The sequence below is a fragment of the Monodelphis domestica genome, chromosome 3 (genome assembly GCF_027887165.1).
Source record: "Monodelphis domestica isolate mMonDom1 chromosome 3, mMonDom1.pri, whole genome shotgun sequence".
NCBI classification, from domain to species: Eukaryota; Metazoa; Chordata; class Mammalia; order Didelphimorphia; family Didelphidae; genus Monodelphis; species Monodelphis domestica.
The window spans coordinates 520,197,299-520,215,605 of record NC_077229.1 but is presented as its reverse complement, the minus strand read 5'-3'; the positions used below and the strand labels follow the sequence as shown (position 1 = coordinate 520,215,605).

The 18,307-nt window shown below is 36.5% G+C and overlaps 1 protein-coding gene and 1 long non-coding RNA gene across 3 annotated transcripts in view; one reads left to right on the top strand and one right to left on the bottom strand.

Annotated features, from left to right (window-relative positions):
- Positions 1–16,692, top strand: part of LOC130458548 (uncharacterized) — a 49,688-nt gene extending 32,996 nt beyond the window's left edge. Inside the window, exon 3 of the long non-coding RNA XR_008917957.1 lies at positions 16,043–16,692. This is a non-coding gene — a long non-coding RNA (uncharacterized LOC130458548). The remainder of the gene's footprint in view (positions 1–16,042) is intronic.
- The window catches only part of FBXL17 (F-box and leucine rich repeat protein 17), a 449,402-nt gene that overhangs the window by 16,692 nt on the left and 414,403 nt on the right, over positions 1–18,307 (bottom strand). The window lies entirely within an intron of this gene.

Genomic DNA, 18,307 nt, shown 5'->3' with positions numbered 1-18,307 from the left:
ACCTCTCTGTCACAGGATAGGAAGTATGCTTCATCACTGGCTTTTATACAACAGTGGTTGCTCATTTTATTGATCAGAGTTCTTAAATCTTTAAAAATAATTTCCCCCCCAAAAAAATTTTTTTCTCATTCTCATTGAAAAGGCAAAAAAGAAAACAGTTGTTACTAAAAAATATAACCGAGCAAAATAAGCATTCACTGGTCATGTTTAAAAAAAAAACAACTTAATCTGCACTTGAAATCTATCGTCTCTCAGTGTGTAAGTGGGTAGCACACTTCAACATTAGTCCTCTGCAACTGTGGTTGGTAATTATGTTGATCAGAGTGCCTAAGTCTTTCAAAGTTGTTTCTCTTTAAAATACTGTCTGGTTCTCTTAATAGGTTAGACAGGTCAGTTTTTTCTTTGTTCTTACAACTTATTTATGATTTCACCCTATGGAATGTACCCATTGGAGTTTATATTTTCTGCCAGTCTCCTTTCCAGTTTTCTTGACAGTTGTTGTCAGACACCGAGTTTGTATCCCAGTAGAGAGGATCTTTAAGTATCCCTAGGCTACTCAAAATAATAAAGATCAAGCATGAGTTGAATGAAAAGATATTAATACTCACAACCCACTATTTTGCAGAAGTAGGAGATCAATGAGTGTTGCACATTGCATATGCATTGATAAATTGTATTTATTTTTTTTCTTTTTAATTTAAAAATGCTATTTATTAAATGGAATTTTGTTAGGAACATACAGAATTGTTGATGATTTGTGTGGCTTTATTTGCTGAAGTTATTTGTTTCAATTATGTTTTTAGTCAATTCCCCAAGGTTCTCCAAATTCACATGTTATATCATCTGCAAAGAGTGAAAATTGTTTCCTCTTTGCCCACGCTTATTAATTTTCATTTTCTTATCTTAGTGCCATCGTTAGTATTTTTAGTACTATATTGAAAAGCAAGAGTGATGGCGAATAACACTTGAGAGACTATTAAATCTTTATTGTTATAAGACATCTGCCTGATTCCAGAAGCCACACTGGCTACCTAGAGGTCAGAAATAGTCCGTTAGGGAAGAGGTCTATTCCAGGTTCAAAAAGATGAAAGGGGATATGATCTAATCCCCATTACAGATAATGCTAGGTCTTGGTTTTAGATAGATACTACTTGTTATGGGCAGCCAGGTGGTACAGTACAAAGAACGCTGGCCCTAAAGTCAGGAAGATAATCTTCCAGAGTTCAAATCTGGTCTCAGGCATTTGTGTACGATCCTAGGCAAGTTGCTTAACCTTCTTTGTCTTTCTTTCCTCATCCATTAAAATGAGCTGGAGGAGAAATTGGCAAACCAATTCAGTATTTTTTTACCAAGGAATCCCATATGGATATCCAACTTGGTCATCCTGAATAATCTTTGTGATATATTGCTGTAATCTCTTTGTTAATAATTTATTTGAAATCGGTATATCAGTATACATTAGGGATTTTGGTTATAGTATTCTTCCTGGTTTAAATATCAAGACCATATTTTTATAATTGGTGAATCTATTAGGACCTCCTCTTCTATTTTAAAATATATTTTATATAATATCAGAATTAATTTGTCTTTCTTTATGTGTTTATTTGGTAGAATTTCCTTGTAAATGTATCTGGTTTGGGGATTTATTTCTTTGGGAGTTTATACCATTTTTTCCCTAAGATTTGATTACTTATAGGAAACACCTAATGATTTCTTTTGTTTCTTTTTTGTTGGTTATGATTGTATATTTTTTATTTTGGGTGTTGATAATTTGCTTTTCTTCTTTTTTATTAAAATTGAGTTAATTGTTTAATTTATTTTGCTTACTTTTCTTTAAAAACAGCTTCTAGTTTTACTTTTTTTTTAACTTTTAGTTTTGTTATTCTCTCCTTGGATTTCTGAATTTCTACTTGGTTGTTTAAGTGGGGATTTTCAATTAGTTGGTTTCCTAGGTTTTTAAAATATATATATACCAATTCATTCCTTTGCTTTTCATCTATTTTACTAATGAAAATGTTTAAAGGTCTAAATTTTCTACCAAGAACTTCTTTGGTTACATCTCACAAATTTTAGTATGCTATATCACTGTCATTACTTTTAATGAAATTATTGTTTATATGATATGTTTTGGGACTCATTTTATCTTTAGGATTATTTAGTGTCTAAGTAATTTTTATTCATTTCTTCAGTGACTTTTATTCAATAAAATTTTATTTCACTGTCATCCATAAAAGATGACTTGAATAGTCCTACTTTTAGTCATTTAAAATTTTTTCATGACCTAATACATGATCCACTTTTGTGAAATTCTGTGTATATATATTTCTTTTCATTCTATTAAATAATTTTTAGAGATCTACCATATGTAACTTATCAAAAATTCTATTCAAGTTTTTCATTTCTTTTTTTTAATCTAGTTAAGATTTATTTAGGTCTCAGGAGGATAAATTAAGATTCTCCCCATTACCATCTAATTGCCCCTCTAACTCATTTAGCTTTTCTTTTAAGTAGTTAGATGCTATGCCATTTGGGACATTTATGTTTGATTTTGCTACTAATTTGCTATTTATGGTACCTTTCAGCAAAAATAGTTTTCCTATTCATTTCTCTTGTTTAGATCTATTTTTTGCTGCTACTTATCTGAAATCACAACTGTTAACTTTACCTTTTATTTCTTATGAACAGATTTTGCTTTAGCCCTTCATTTTAATTGTGTGCACATCTCTGTTTCAAAGGTATTTCTAGGAAATATCATATTGCTGACCTCTATTTCCTAATCTATTATGTTATCCTCTCCTACTTTCCAGATAAACTCATCCTAACCATACTTAGGGTTATATAGTATTCATTGTATATTTCCTTTCACCCAGTTCTCTTATATTTTTTCTTCTCTCTGTTTTCCACTGCCTCTTTATAAAATAGAAGTTGATAAGAGAGAAGGCATTAGCTCAACATTGGTCCTCTACGACTGTTATAATCTGTGTCTGGTCCTTCACTCCACTTCATTTCCTCAGCCAGAGCCCAATAATAGCAACTTATTTTTCCTTTTATCCCTCTCTTCAAAATCTACCCTACTTCGTATTTGTTGTGCTTAAAATAAATTTCCCCTCCTTAATCTATTCTCTCCTTCCCTGGTGGATGAAATGTATTTCTAAACCCAACTGTGTGTGTGTGTGTCCATTCTTCTGTCCTTCAGAGGAGTGTTAAGTTTAAGTGTTACTTACTCATTCTCCTCTTTGTTTAGACTGATTTCTACTTGTAAACCTCAATCATGGGAAATCTCTATTGTTCCTCTCCTGCCACCCTAGTTTATTTCTCCCCCCTCCCCCCCAGCAATCTAGTCTTCACTTCAGATCATTAAAAAATAACAGAGGTACTGCAAAGCCAGATCTGTCAGATTAGATTCCCTCTATGATCCTTCATGATGAAAGAATTCTGGGGAGATACATGAAGGGATTTACTACTAAATGTTTTAATAAACAGCACTCTGAAAATGCATAACACACTTTAAAGTTTAATCTTCATTATTAACATTTTATCCATCACTTTCTTAGTCTAGACAATTAAAAAAACAAGTTCTGATTTATAATGTTTGCCCATTATTGAGATGTAAATTCTCACACAGAAAATTTAACAATTGGCTCTCATGATTTGGTATGATCAGCTTTTTTTCATTAGGAATGCCTATAAGTCTTCTATTTTATTAAAGTCCAAGTTTTTCCCCTACAAGATTTTATTAAATCTTTTGCCTCCCCGGAATATCAAATTCCAAGTTCTCCACTTCTTTAAGGTGATGGCTGTTAAATCAAGTATGAACCTGACTTGTGGTTCTTAGGTACTTGAATATTTTCTTTCTGGTTATTTGAAGTACTGTTTATTTTACCTGAAAGCTCTACATTTTTGCTATACTATTTCTTCCACAGTTCTCATTTCTTTACTCTTATTTCCTTTGCTTCTCTCATTTGTTTTTTTAAAATAATTTTTGTTCTTTATTAAAAAAAATACATCTCTTGCTTTATTCCTTGAAGAAATTCCAGTTGAACTCATACCCACATTCTATTTTTCTTTGATTTTTTTTTTGGTATTTTACAGTTAATTTCTTCTTCTGGGTTTGTGTTTTGAATATTCCTATCCGTATATCAGCTCCTTATTGTGGACTTTTTATTTTTTCATTCTTCCAAAGAATTTCCTGACTTTGGATTTTAAATGAGGGTCAGGTGCTGTGTGTGTTTCTAGGGAGAAGGCCTGGGCTGATCTTTTGTCCTCTTGGCTCCTCCTGCTGCTTTCTTGGGGCCAGTAAGTGTTTGGTCCTTCCAAGCTTGGGGGAACAGCTTGGGTTGGGGACTTACACATTTTCCATGCATTCAGGGCAATATTTAAATACTGTCTTCCTGCAAAGTTCTTCCTCTGCATTGTGCTGCTGGACTCAACCACTAGCTCAGAGAGACAGACCTGGAGGCTTGTTTCGATTTACTGATGACATTTTTTCACCCCGGCAGCCCAATGGGAGCGCTTCCCCCTCCCCTGTGTAGGGCTCTCAGGGAGGGTGCAGGGGATGCACGGCAGCCAGCTGTCCACTTGAAGACATCCCCCTCCCTGGTCCTTCAGACTGACCAGCCACCGCAGCCTGTTTCTCCCCCAGGACACAGCTTGGGGCTTTCCACTGCTGGCTCTGGAGCTGCTCCTCACTGAAGCTCATCAGATTTGGTCTTCTCTCGATGCGGGACCCACAAGTAGGGAGGGAATGACTAAGCTGCCAGCTGGCATCCTGGTGTGGGTCTGGCTGCTCTTCTGGCCTGGATGCAGCACTCTAGCTCTCTGTAGGCTCCTAATTAAGCCTGGCAACGTCACTGACTCCTGGCTAGACCCTGGTCACTCTCTGCTGAAGTAGGACCTCAGGATGCTTTTCCTTTTGTCTTACCAACAGGACATGGGTTAGAATGTTTCCCAGCTATTGAGCCAACCTGGCACCATCCTTTAGTCTTCCAAGTGGCTTTCCTTTTATGATTTTGTAGGCACTGTGTAACTTGTTCTCCTGGTCTCCTTTCCTCACCTTTCCTCTCCTCTCCTTTCCTTTTTCCTTTTCTTCCTTCCTTTCCTTTCCTTTCCTTTCCTTTCCTTTCCTTTCCTTTCCTTTCCTTTCCTTTCCTTTCCTTTCCTTTCCTTTCCTTCCTTCTCTATTATTAATTCATAGAAGTATTCCAAAGTTTTATCCTTCCTGGAAAGGTAACTAATTCTTCTATTACAGATGATACTAGTTTATGCTTTTAGACGTACAATTTACCACATGAAGTAATGGTCCATTAATTCTGATGATTCTTGTTATCTTAAAAACAGAAATCAATACTTTTAGCAAATGACTAAAGTAGCAATATATAGGAATGCTGATCATTTATGTGAGTTTATTTTATATTCTGCTAACAATGTCCTGAAAGAAGATATAGTATGAGATAAGTTACTTCAATTAACCATAGATAGAATAAAATGCCTAGGAGTACATTTTCCAAAACAAATCCAGAAACTATATGAACACAATTATGAAACACTTAAATAACTGGAGAAATATTCATTGTTCATGAGGGGGAAGTGCCAATATAATGAAAATGGCAATCTTACCTAAACTAATCTACTTATTTAATGTCATATTAATTAAATTAACAAAAAAGTTATTTTTTAAAGATAATAAAATTCATTTGAAAAACAAAAAATCAAGACTATTAGAAGAAATAATGAAAAATATGTTGAGGTCTAGCAGCATTTAAATTTGAACTATATTATAAAACAATAATTTAAAAAACTATCTGGTACTGGCTAAGAAATGGAAAAGCAGATTAATGGAACAGAATAGATAGACAACAGTCATAAAATATTATAGTAACCTTGTGTCCTTGTCTTTGACATTAGTAAAGTTCTAAGTTTTTGGAATAAGAATTCATTTTTAGGTAAAAAATTTTGGGAAAACTGGAAAGCAGTTTGGCAGAAACTAAATGTAGAACAATATCTTACGCTACTTGCCAAGATAAGATAAAAATTGATACATGATCTAGAATGACTAAATACATTAATGGATAAGAAAAGAATTTATGAATAAATAAGAAGAATGGATAATTTTCAATATATTAATTTGAAAAGTTTCTTTTATGAATAAAAAAATTTAGTGAATATTAGAAGAAAAGCAATAAGTTGGGGAAATTTTATACACAGTTTCTTGGATAGAGATTTCATGTCCAAAATATATAAAGAATTCTGTCAAATACAATAAATAATAAATATTGCATTTCCCAATTTATAAATGGTCAAAAGATATGAAAAAGACTATATAAAAATATACTCTAAATCATTATTGATTAGAGAAATAAAAATCAAAACAACTCTGAGATATCATTTCACACCTATTTGATTAAAATGAAAAAAGGGCAAAATGAGAAATGTTGTTGGGGATGTGAAAAAATGGAGACGCTAATAAATACATTAGTGGAATTGTGAAATGATCTTGCCATTTTGGAGAGCAATCTGGAATTATACTCAAAGAATTATAACACTGAGTATACTACCACTACTGGTATCTACAGTGATCAAGGTAAAAAGAAAAGAAACTATATGTTCTAAAATATTGATCGTAGCTCTTTTTGTGGTGGCAAAAGAATTGGGAATTGTAAGGATGTCCATCAATTGGGGAATAGATGAACAAGTTGTGGTATGTGATTGTAATGGAATACTATTGTGACATAAGAAATGACAAACAAGATGATCACAAAAAACCTGGAAATATTTATATGAAATGATGCAAAATGAGCAGAATCAAGAGAACATTGTATAGAGTAACAACAATAATGTAGAATGATCATCTGTGAATGACTTACTTATTCACAACAAGGCAAGGATCCAGGACAACTCCAAGGGACCCAAAGGATATCCACTACCATAGAAAGAACATACAAAGTCTGAAGGTAGATTGAAACATACAATTCTCCACTTTATTTCCTCCACAAATTTTTCTCTAGTATAAGCAATAAAAGTCTGAAGGTAGATTGAAACATACAATTCTCCACTTTATTTCCTCCACAAATTTTTCTCTAGTATAAGCAATATGGGTCTTGTTTCACAAGGAAATCTGTTTTATGTGATTAATATATGTATAAACTATATCATAAACATAGTTATAATTTAAATATCATAAGTATTTAACCACATGATGACGGTTATAATTTACATAACAAAAGTATATAAAACACCTGTCTTCTTGGAAAAGTGGGATGGTTGGGAGGGAGGATAAAGAAACTTATAATATGGAAAAATTAAAAAATTTTAAAATAAGTGCCATTTTATAAGAAGCCCTTTTGGCATCTGACTTTATAGTGTTTTTTTTTTTGTTATCAATAATCCATTACATTTATAGTTTTCCTAATACTGATCATATTCTGCATTCATGGCAAAAATGCAATCTAGTCAAAGAGAATATCTTCAATATGTCATAGTTTGCTGATGCTTAATATTTATGTTAGCATGCATAAGGATATATTAATTTATCTTTGGTTTATATTTCAAAACCATATTTGCATCACAGAAGGAACTTCATAAGACACATTATTTTGCTATTTTGGTAAAATTTTATGTAATATTAGATTGTTTGAATGATAATAAAAATTCATTGTTAATTTACCTAGTAAATCCATTGTTTTTTTTTTCTTTAGGAATTTATATAGGGCTTGTTTAGTTTCTTTTTCTGAAATTCCATTATTTAAATTCTTTACTTCTTATTCATATTATCTGAGTATTTTATATTTGTGTTTAATGTGTTTATTAAATTTAAATTATCTGGTTTTTGTATATAGTTGGGTAAAATAGTTTCAAATAAGATCCTTTATTTCTTCTTAACTGGTTATGGATGAACTTTTTTTCCTTTTTTATTTTGGCAATTTGGTCTTTCCCCTTCTTTTGAAATCAGATAAGCTAATGGTTTATTTTGTTAGTTAAGGGGTAGAAACCTCCATTTTTTTTTAGTTTTGTTAACTGAATGTATTTATTTTTCTATTTGAATTGAGGCTTTATGGAAGTCAGATGATCTAGAATGTGAAGTGGGGCAAGGAGGGCATTCTATGAATCAAGGACAGCTAATACAAGACAAAGAATTAGAAGATAAGCTGTCATGTGTAGGAATAGCAAGAAACCAGTGAAGCTGGATCTTAGCTCATATAGTGAAGTATAAGAATATTGAAAAGGTAGGAAGGGATCAGCCTATGAGGGTTTTTAATACAAAACAGAGGATTTTATTTTTGATACTGAAGTAACAAGAAGCCAGTGGAATTTATATACAATGGAAATAACACTATTGGATCTGAGGTTTAGTTTTCTTTTACTTTTGAAATATGATATGTTTTTTTTCCTTTGGTTCTAGTTTTGGGAGTCTGATGAGTCTTGGATTGTCTCCCTGCCCACTTTTCAGGGCAGTTGTTTCTGATAATAGATAACTTGTATTATTAATCTTTTGCTCTCTACTTCTTCCATTTTTGGCTTTGCTTTAATTTTTCTTACCTCTTAGGGGTCATTGAAGTGTATTTGCTTCATTCCACTTTTCATGGAGTCTATTAATTTGTTACGGTGTTCTCCCTTCTCTTCTAAGCTATTTATTCTCCTTCCATATTCTTCCTGCAAAGCTATTCGTTCATTTTAAAAAAATTCTTGCTTTACTTTTTCTAGGTATTCTTGTAGTCCTTGTAGTTAAGGCATTCCCCCCCTCTCATGCTCTTCTAGTTGTTGGCATTGTTTCTGTTGTTCAGTTGGGTGCAACACTCTGTAACCCTATTAGAGTTTTCTTGGAGTTGTCTGCCATTTCCTGCTGCAGTTCATTTTACAGAAGAAGAAACTAAGGCAAATAGGGTTAAATGACTGGCCCAGTATCACATGGCTAGTAAGAGTCTCGGACCAGATTTGAACTCATGAAGGTGAAGGAGCCTTCCTGGTTCCAGGACTACTACTCTATCGATTGCGCTACATCCTCAGGACTGGTACTCTATCGACTGCGCTACATCCTCAGGACTGGTACTCTATCGATTGCGCTACATTCTCAGGACTGGTACTCTATCGACTGCACTACATTCAGGACTGGTACTCTATCGACTGGGCTACATCCTCAGGACTGGTACTCTATCGACTGCGCTACATCCTCAGGACTGGTACTCTATCGACTGCGCTACATCCTCAGGACTGGTACTCTATCGATTGCGCTACATTCTCAGGACTGGTACTCTATCGACTGCACTACATTCAGGACTGGTACTCTATCGACTGCGCTACATTCTCAGGACTGGTACTCTATCGACTGCGCTACATTCTCAGGACTGGTACTCTATCGACTGCGCTACATTCAGAACTGGTACTCTATCGACTGCGCTACATTCAGGACTGGTACTCTATCGACTGCGCTACATTCAGGACTGGTACTCTATCGACTGCGCTACATTCTCAGGACTGGTACTCTATCGACTGCGCTACATTCAGGACTAGTACTCTATCGACTGTGCTACATTCTCAGGACTGGTACTCTATCGACTGCGCTACATTCAGGACTAGTACTCTATCGACTGTGCTACATTCTCAGGACTGGTACTCTATCGACTGCGCTACATTCAGAACTGGTACTCTATCGACTGAGCTACATCCTCAGGACTGGTACTCTATCGACTGCGCTACATTCTCAGGACTGGTACTCTATCGACTGAGCTACATTCAGGACTGGTACTCTATCGACTGCGCTACATTCAGGACTAGTACTCTATCGACTGTGCTACATTCTCAGGACTGGTACTCTATCGACTGCGCTACATTCAGGACTGGTACTCTATCTACTGCGCTACATTCAGGACTGGTACTCTATCGACTGCGCTACATTCAGGACTGGTACTCTATCGACTGCGCTACATCCTCAGGACTGGTACTCTATCGACTGCGCTACATTCAGGACTGGTACTCTATCGACTGAGCTACATTCTCAGGACTGGTACTCTATCGACTGAGCTACATTCAGGACTGGTACTCTATCGACTGCGCTACATTCAGGACTGGTACTCTATCGACTGCACTACATTCAGGACTAGTACTCTATCGACTGTGCTACATTCTCAGGACTGGTACTCTATCGACTGCGCTACATTCAGAACTGGTACTCTATCGACTGCGCTACATCCTCAGGACTGGTACTCTATCGACTGCGCTACATTCAGGACTGGTACTCTATCGACTGCGCTACATCCTCAGGACTGGTACTCTATCGACTGCGCTACATTCAGGACTGGTACTCTATCGACTGAGCTACATTCTCAGGACTAGTACTCTATCGACTGCGCTACATTCTCAGGACTAGTACTCTATCGACTGCGCTACATCCTCAGGACTGGTACTCTATCGACTGCGCTACATCCTCAGGACTGGTACTCTATCAACTGAGCTACATTCTCAGGACTGGTACTCTATCGACTGCGCTACATCCTCAGGACTGGTACTGTATCGACTGCGCTACATCCTCAGGACTGGTACTCTATCGACTGGGCTACATCCTCAGGACTGGTACTCTATCGACTGCGCTACATCCTCAGGACTGGTACTCTATCGACTGCGCTACATCCTCAGGACTGGTACTCTATCGACTGCGCTACATTCAGGACTGGTACTCTATTGACTGCGCTGCATTCAGAACTGGTACTCTATTGACTGTGCTACATTCTCTTACTTTTGTAGCACTGTGTTAGTCCTGTATTCTTTTTACTCCTCCCACTCGCCCTATTTCCTGATATGGAACTTTGGGCGACGATGAGGTCCTCTTTGCTCATGTCTCTGATTTCTAGGTCTCATGTTGGGGGATGGTCTTACTGACTGTACTGCATGCCAAAAGTTCCTCCAGCTTCAGCCTCCCCGAACGATTTCCAGCTCAAGAACGCTGGAGGAGATGTCCATCAGACTGGCAGCCTCGGGGTCACCTGCAACTGCACTCTGTTCCCTCCTACCTCTACCACCAAGCTGTGGCTAAGGCCTGTTGGTTCCCCTTTGCTGGGCCCAGAGTGATGGTCCTTCCTGAGCATGCAGAGGCTGCACTGCTGGCCTCCTTGATGGCCCCCGCTCTATCTGCTGGCTCTGGCAATGCTGTCTGGCTGTCCTTCACACCTGGGATGCTCTCCCTCCTCATGGCAATCACTTGTTGGCCGTCTAGTGGATTCCTGGTGTTTGGCTCTTCGTGACCCAATTGGAGCTTTTCTTTGCAAAGAGCAGAGAGTGGTTTGCAATTTCCTTTTCCAAATGATTTTGCAAATGAAGAAAAGGAGGCAAAGAGTGGCTTGCCCAGGGCCACACAGTTATAGGTGTCTGAGGCCAGATTGGATTTAGTTCTCCTGACTCACGCTGTCCACGGCACCACCTCGCTGCCATGGCTTCCTTCAAGATCCAATTAAAATGCCATTTTTCACAGAAAGCCTTTCTCAGTGTCTCTGAATTACAGCATTTTAGTTTGCAGACTATTTCCCATAACTGTTTAGTTTGCTTATCTATTTGTTTATTTGTTTTTCTTCTCCCATTCGATTATGACCTCGTTGAGAGTAGGGGCTGCCTTTTGCTTCTTTTTATAACCCCAGAGTTCAACATGGTTCCTAATAAATAATAGGAGCCTAATAAATACATATTGACTAACGGCTGTGTCACTTCTCACTCTCCCAGACAGTCTCTGGTTAGAATGATGACAGATTTTTAGGCTTCTTTTACCTGAAATCTCATTGGCTTTCCTATCAGGATCCCTCTTCTCAGTGCCCAAATTGCTTATTGTTGTGGGATTTTTTCGCATGGTCTTGGCTTAGACTGGAAGGGTTTACATTTTTTCCCTTTGGATGTGGTGGTCATTTTTCATTTTGGTGCCCTTGCCTTTGCTGTAGGATATGTAAGAGAACTGGACTATCCTCTAACCATTTTTATTGCCATCTTACTTGGATATGAATATTAAGATTTTTATTAAAGAGAATCCATCTCCTATTATTCTACCAGTCTACATTCTGCTCATGAAGTTTTAGTTTGAATAAAGTAGCTTCTCGACCACTCTTTCTTGCCTACTTATATAATGATGACTAAAGAGATACTCTTTAAAATGGATTACATTGACTGGTTTTCTGCATGTTAGCATTCTCTCTGGCATGTGCGGGAAGATATGTCTGGATGACCTTCATCTGACGATTCCAATGGAAAAGAAAAAATTAGCCCATACCTCATTCTCCTACTGATTAATTCTAGGAATGAGGAAAGGTCTGCCCTGTTTTGTATTTACCACAGAATGGAGTATATAACTGACCGTGTCTCTCTCCAACAAAATCCATCGAATAAAAACAGAGTGAGAGAACTAGAAATCATAGATTTAGAGCTAGCAGGGATCTTAGAGGTCACCGGGTCCAATACCCTTATCTCAAAGATGGGATATTGAGGCACAGAAAAGGTTTAGTGATTTGCTCAGGGTCACCCAACTACTGTCTGATCTGAACTCAGATCTTCCTGATTCCAAAATACTAAAATACAGTACTATGCCCTATACCATATTTCCCTGACTATCAAATTCAAGCATTCTTTGTTAACTTCTAAAGGGAAAAAAAGGAAATATTCCATTGAACCCTGGGAGCCATCTTAAAAAAAAAAAGAATATACAATACAAACTCAAAACAAAACATTAAACAAATTCAAAATTAGATTGATTCTTAAATAGTCACAATGAATTATGTTCTTTAAAGGGATAATTTGTACCACTTACAGGAAATCAGATTTTTTTTCAAGAATGTGCTTTTTTTTTTTTAAAACAGGATGTTAAAATATTTAGTTATAAAAATCTAAAGTATAAAAAGGGGGGGGGGACCTAGCATTGCAATGAATTTGACATATACAGGCTCATAAATGGAGTCAACTTTGTCAAATCCAATCATTGCACTTCTGAGTCTGGGATGATTAGAAGTGCTAAGCTTTTTTAAAACTGTAATAGTCCTTGCTTCATGCTGCTCATTTCCCAAGAAATAAAAGCTATCTGTTAGTCCAAACATTCATTCTTTCCCTTGAATTAATTCATCAGAATGGGAGCAAAAGACGTGGAGTATGAGCATCATCACAAAAATGCCTGTAGTATTAAGTGATCATCTAAGGGAAATTATCTTAACCTTTTAATTAGGGTATCCTTAGCCTAAGGTCCATGAATTGCTTTTTAAAAGTAATTTTTAAAATTATATTTAAATATAATTGGTTTCCTTTGTAACTTTATTCATTTAAAATATTTTAGACCCTTTTTTGAAGGGGTTTTTAGGGCTTCACTGTATTGCCAAAGGAGTGTCCCCTATAGACATTATTGTGACAAGAAGAGTAAAAAACATAAACCATAAGCTACAGATATCAAATGATGCATGTATTTCATGTTTCATCAAATAATAATGGACTGATAGGGCTTTTTATGTAAAATAAAGTGACAGGAAAAGCAGAATAGAGTAATAAATACAGAATTGACCTTGGAATGAGGAAGTTGCAGAGAAAGTACAGGTCTATTTTCTAAGGGATGTTCCTCACTAGGAACTTGGCCTATCTTTGAAATCAATGGTCTATTTAGAATTTTTTAAAAGAACAAAAAAGAAGCTAAGTGATGGCCCCCAGGAACAAACCATATTTAAACCACTCTGACATTATCCTATAATTTTATCTGTTCATATGATATATATAAAGAACACAGACTACTTTGGGCTATTAGGAGGGAGTTATCTTTTTGGTAAGTTATCTGCAGTGTTGATCAAAAGATTTGTATTGGAAAACCTGGTCCCTAGTAAAAGAAGATACTTAATATAGTCACTAAGTGCAATATATTTATGGAACACATCTGGGTGCTACTAAATTAGACTCTCAAAGTTAAGCTGAAAAACATGATCAAGGCAAAAAACTCTGAATTGAAAAATGTCTTTTATATTTAGTGACTATTTTCTGCAGTTGTTTTTTCAAAGAGGACCCAAAGATAATATTAGACACTAAGTGGGCATTGAATAATGATACTTCTCTTCCCTAAAATGACTGAAATTATTATGAAAGAGAATTTGCACATTTGAACTATTTTCTCAAACTTGTTTACCATCAGTTAAGTTTTATTCTAATATATTTATTAATCTGTACATTTAGAAATCTGACTATAAAGAACTGTTTTTGCATTCAGAAAAATATCTAAATGTAAGGTATAAATATATTCTTCTCACATATCTATCAAAACTATAAGTAACTGAGAGTCTAATGTTTTAAATCAAAAGAACCTTCGTGGCATCATTGTCTTGGTCTAATTTTTGAGCCAATAAGTAGTATTGATGCCAAGATGGAAGGCAAAGATTTTAGATTAAAAAAAAACACACACACAAGCTAGTAATATTTCCATCTGTGTAGCTTAACATTAATCTCTAGTTGATAAAATATAGTGAAAAGGACATCTTCAACAACCCCACTCCACTGCTACACAAATACCTTTCCACACACTCTGGATGTCCTAACCTTAAACTTAACATTTTATTTAGGAAGTGATGAACACGTGTGTAAAAACATGTTTACCAGTTTTTCTTTGATATCAGAAGTGATATCTCCTTGTAATATCTTTAAGTGCTCTGTGTTGTGTGTGTGCTTGGGCATCCCCCCTATTTATGCAGGTAGAATCCTGGAAGGGAGGAGCAGGGGCAATTCTAGACATGATTCCCCACAAACTATTTTTTCTTTTATAATGATGTTTCCAGTGAGTCTCAGATTACTTTTACTATGATTTTTATAGTGTTTTACTGTACTATACATAATTTCAGATGAGGCTCAAAAAAAATTAAGTGGTCAAGGCTTTTTCTTACCATAATGACATCCCCCAAAATATAGTGGCCAGTTTTTCCCTGAAACTTTTAAAACTAAAATTGAGGTCCTGAGTATTTAAGAGATGTAGAGTTCGGGTTTTACAAAGCTAATTGGCTTCTATCATTTGTTTTCTCCATTAGACTCTGTTTTTATGAAATAAAACTTCTGGTATTTAAGTAAAACAGAGTTTAAAGCCATACATTTATTAAACCCTCCTCGTTAAGAGAACCCATTTTGAAGAAGACTGGTAAATATAACAGTATTTATTAAATGGCAAGGAACATTTAATTCCTAAACTCTGTGCTTTATAAATTGGGGCAGAAATGGAGGGAGGGGGTTACAGCGTGGTTGTTTGATGAGGAATGAATTAATTTGATTATTTTCATGGTCCAGATCAATACTACTCAACTTCCACTGAGGCTGCCTGCCTGCAGGCAATTGGTTAATCAATGGAATCAAACAGAGGCACTTTCCTCCCCTAGTAGTGGCTCTGATCTTTTCTGGGAGGACTCTTCACGCCTGTGTAATTCTAATTTATGTCAACGATATATCAAAGACATTCCTAGCAGCTTTGGTCAGAAAATATTTTGGTGGACTTTACAAATCTTATCTCCTGCTTATGGCAGCTCAAGCCCTTGCAAGGATGATGGAAAGATCTCTAACGGCAGATCAGATGAGTACTTCCTAATAAGAAAGGTCCATGAGACAAAGGTGGCGAGAAAATGGTCAGCTTCCATTCTGCAAATATGCAAACCCCAAGGATTTCAAAGAAGAAACTTGGCCAAGCCTTGTCTCCCTCCAACCTTCTCCAGACGTTGGCATTTTCCAATCAAATGAACAGTGTATAAAATTAGTTCTGCATGAAGTTATAAAAAAAGTGAAAGAGATCTTTGAAAAGCTCCAGCATTTCTTTATCCAAGTGCTTTTCACAAGGCTTTGGCTTCTGAAGAAGGCGATATTTATGATGTTATTCACTGCTCATAATTCAGCCACTCCGTCTCCAAGACTCTGGGTTAACTCCCTCCCTCATACAGTATTTTATCACCAAGGCTTCCCCAAGGAGCCAAATTGCCTCTGGTGAGGCTTTTCCTTCTCAACTGCTGCCATGCCACAATGTTCATTCATTTCTCGAGATTTTGACTCAGAACCTTTTTCATTATCCCCGCAGAATTTCATTTCCATTCGCCCTCGAGCCCTGCGGACGCTGTGTTTAATCCTCTCCAGTCTGCCTGTCTCCCCCCCGCTGTCTGGGTAAGTGGGAAAAGATCGCACGAGGGGAAGAAGAAGATGGAGCCAGCATCTGTGCTTCTACCGCCGAAAATGTGACCGTGAGCGTGAATTCTCTTACGGCGGACCCCGAGCGTCTGTGGCTGCACTCACTGCTCCGCTAGAGCCTGCGGTGGTCCAAGTGGGTGGGTTATGTGGAGGTCGCCTCCCTCCCATGGCCAAGGCTCTAAGTATGTAAACTGGGCCCAAGCCACCCCAGGACTCTCATGCAGCTCCGCTTCCCTTGCTTCTTCCAATGCGCCCAAGTTTAGAAGGTCAAACGGCATCAGGGAAGCTTCTAACCTGCGTATCCGCCCAGAAGTCGGGAAGACTAAAACAAGTTGCTTAACGCAACTGCTGACTTTACAGCTCAACTGGGGCTCCAGCATTAGTCGAGGCAGGGTCTGGATGGCTGCTTTGCTTTGAGCTCTACCAAACGCTTCGGCCAAACACAGTCACTGTCTGCACTTTCCAATAGCTGCTTTTTACTCGCTCTCTTTGACCACAAGTAAGAGTGAAAGAAAAGGGAAATAGATTTTAGTAGGCAATTCAGACCTTTTGTTTTTCTTCTTGCCAATGAGAAAAAAGCTATTACTGTAACTAAAACTCTCGGTTTTGAATCTGAAGCCAAGTGATTACAACTGAAAACAACACGCAACCCATGGTTAATCCTACAGTCACTTGTGCTTGTGCATTATCCCAATCACCTGCTTCTCTGTTTCCTCTTATGAATCTTAGCCATAGCACACTACAAACACTGAATTCAGAGTCTCAAGGGTCATTTCAAATCTTAACTGATATTGCCGCCTAGGTGGCTGTGGCTAGGCCACTTACCAATATGGTCTCAGTCTTCAGCTACAAAATCAATGGGCTAAGAACCTAGAAGATCTCTTTCAACTCTCAACACTTGATTTTATGATCAATGCTACCACCTTCAGGTGGACGGGAACCACTCGATTTTTTACTCATTTGTACTTCTGGGTGAAGGTTTCAAGAAGAAAGACAGTATTTTTCTTAAACTAATTCTTTTGCAAATTACTTGAAAATAGAACTTCATCTTTCCTGGCCACATATTTTTTTTCCTCCTGGTTCCAAGCCCAATTTCCCCTCTGTTTTCTCTCTTTTCCTTTGTCCTTCTCTTTTCCTTATTCCTTTTTCATCTTTCTATTCTTTTTCCATAGCTCCCCTTCTTTACCCTGTGTTTATCTTTCATGGTGCCATAAATTGGCTGGAAAACAATCAAATGAAGGTTCTAGCATTGGGGCCCTGAAAATTATCATTGATAAGCAGACAGTTTAAGATAATAAATTGGATAAGCTTTTCTTTGTAAAGTATGTAGAGGCTATGATGAGAAAGGTCCTAAAAATCTGTATATTAAATGAGGATAGAAATAAATAGAAACCATTCTCTCGTTTCTTCTTATAAAACTGTCTCCTTTGAAAATGGATGAATGAGCCAGTATGATTTCCTTTTAGGAATATTCACAATCTTAGAAAGTTTGGATCTATTTCCATTTTTTGTCATCCATAACTTGTTATTAGTCAAGATTTGGTAGAGATAGAACAGATACATGGATTAACTATTCAATCCTATAGGTATTATTTCAAAAGACTTTCCAAACCTGTCTGATGCTTAAGAAATTTTGTTTTAAAAATTATAATTGTATCTTTCCAAATTATAGATAAAATAATTGTTTTTTAATTTTTGTGTTTTTATTAACATTTGTGTTTAAAAAAAATTTAGTTCCAAAATCTCTCCCTCATTACCTTATCCCATCGCTGAAACGGTAAGCAATTGAATATAGGTTATATATGTGTAGTCATGCAAAACACATTTTCATATTTGTCATGTAAAACAGAGACCAAAAAAAAAAACAATCAGAAAAATAAAAATTTAAAAAGTATGTTTTGATCTACATTCAGACTGGATCATCCCCCTATAAATTCCATCTAAGCCCTCTAGTATATATTTATTCTAACTGCCCTAAAAGTAATAAAGTTCTTAGGAGTTACAAGTAGCATCTTCCTAAGGAGGAATGTGAACAGTTTATTCTTATTATGCCCCTTATGGTTTCTCTTTCCTATTTACCCTTTTATGCATCTCTTGAAACACATATATGATAATCAGATTTTCTCTTCAGCTCTGATCTGTCATCAGGAAAGCTTGA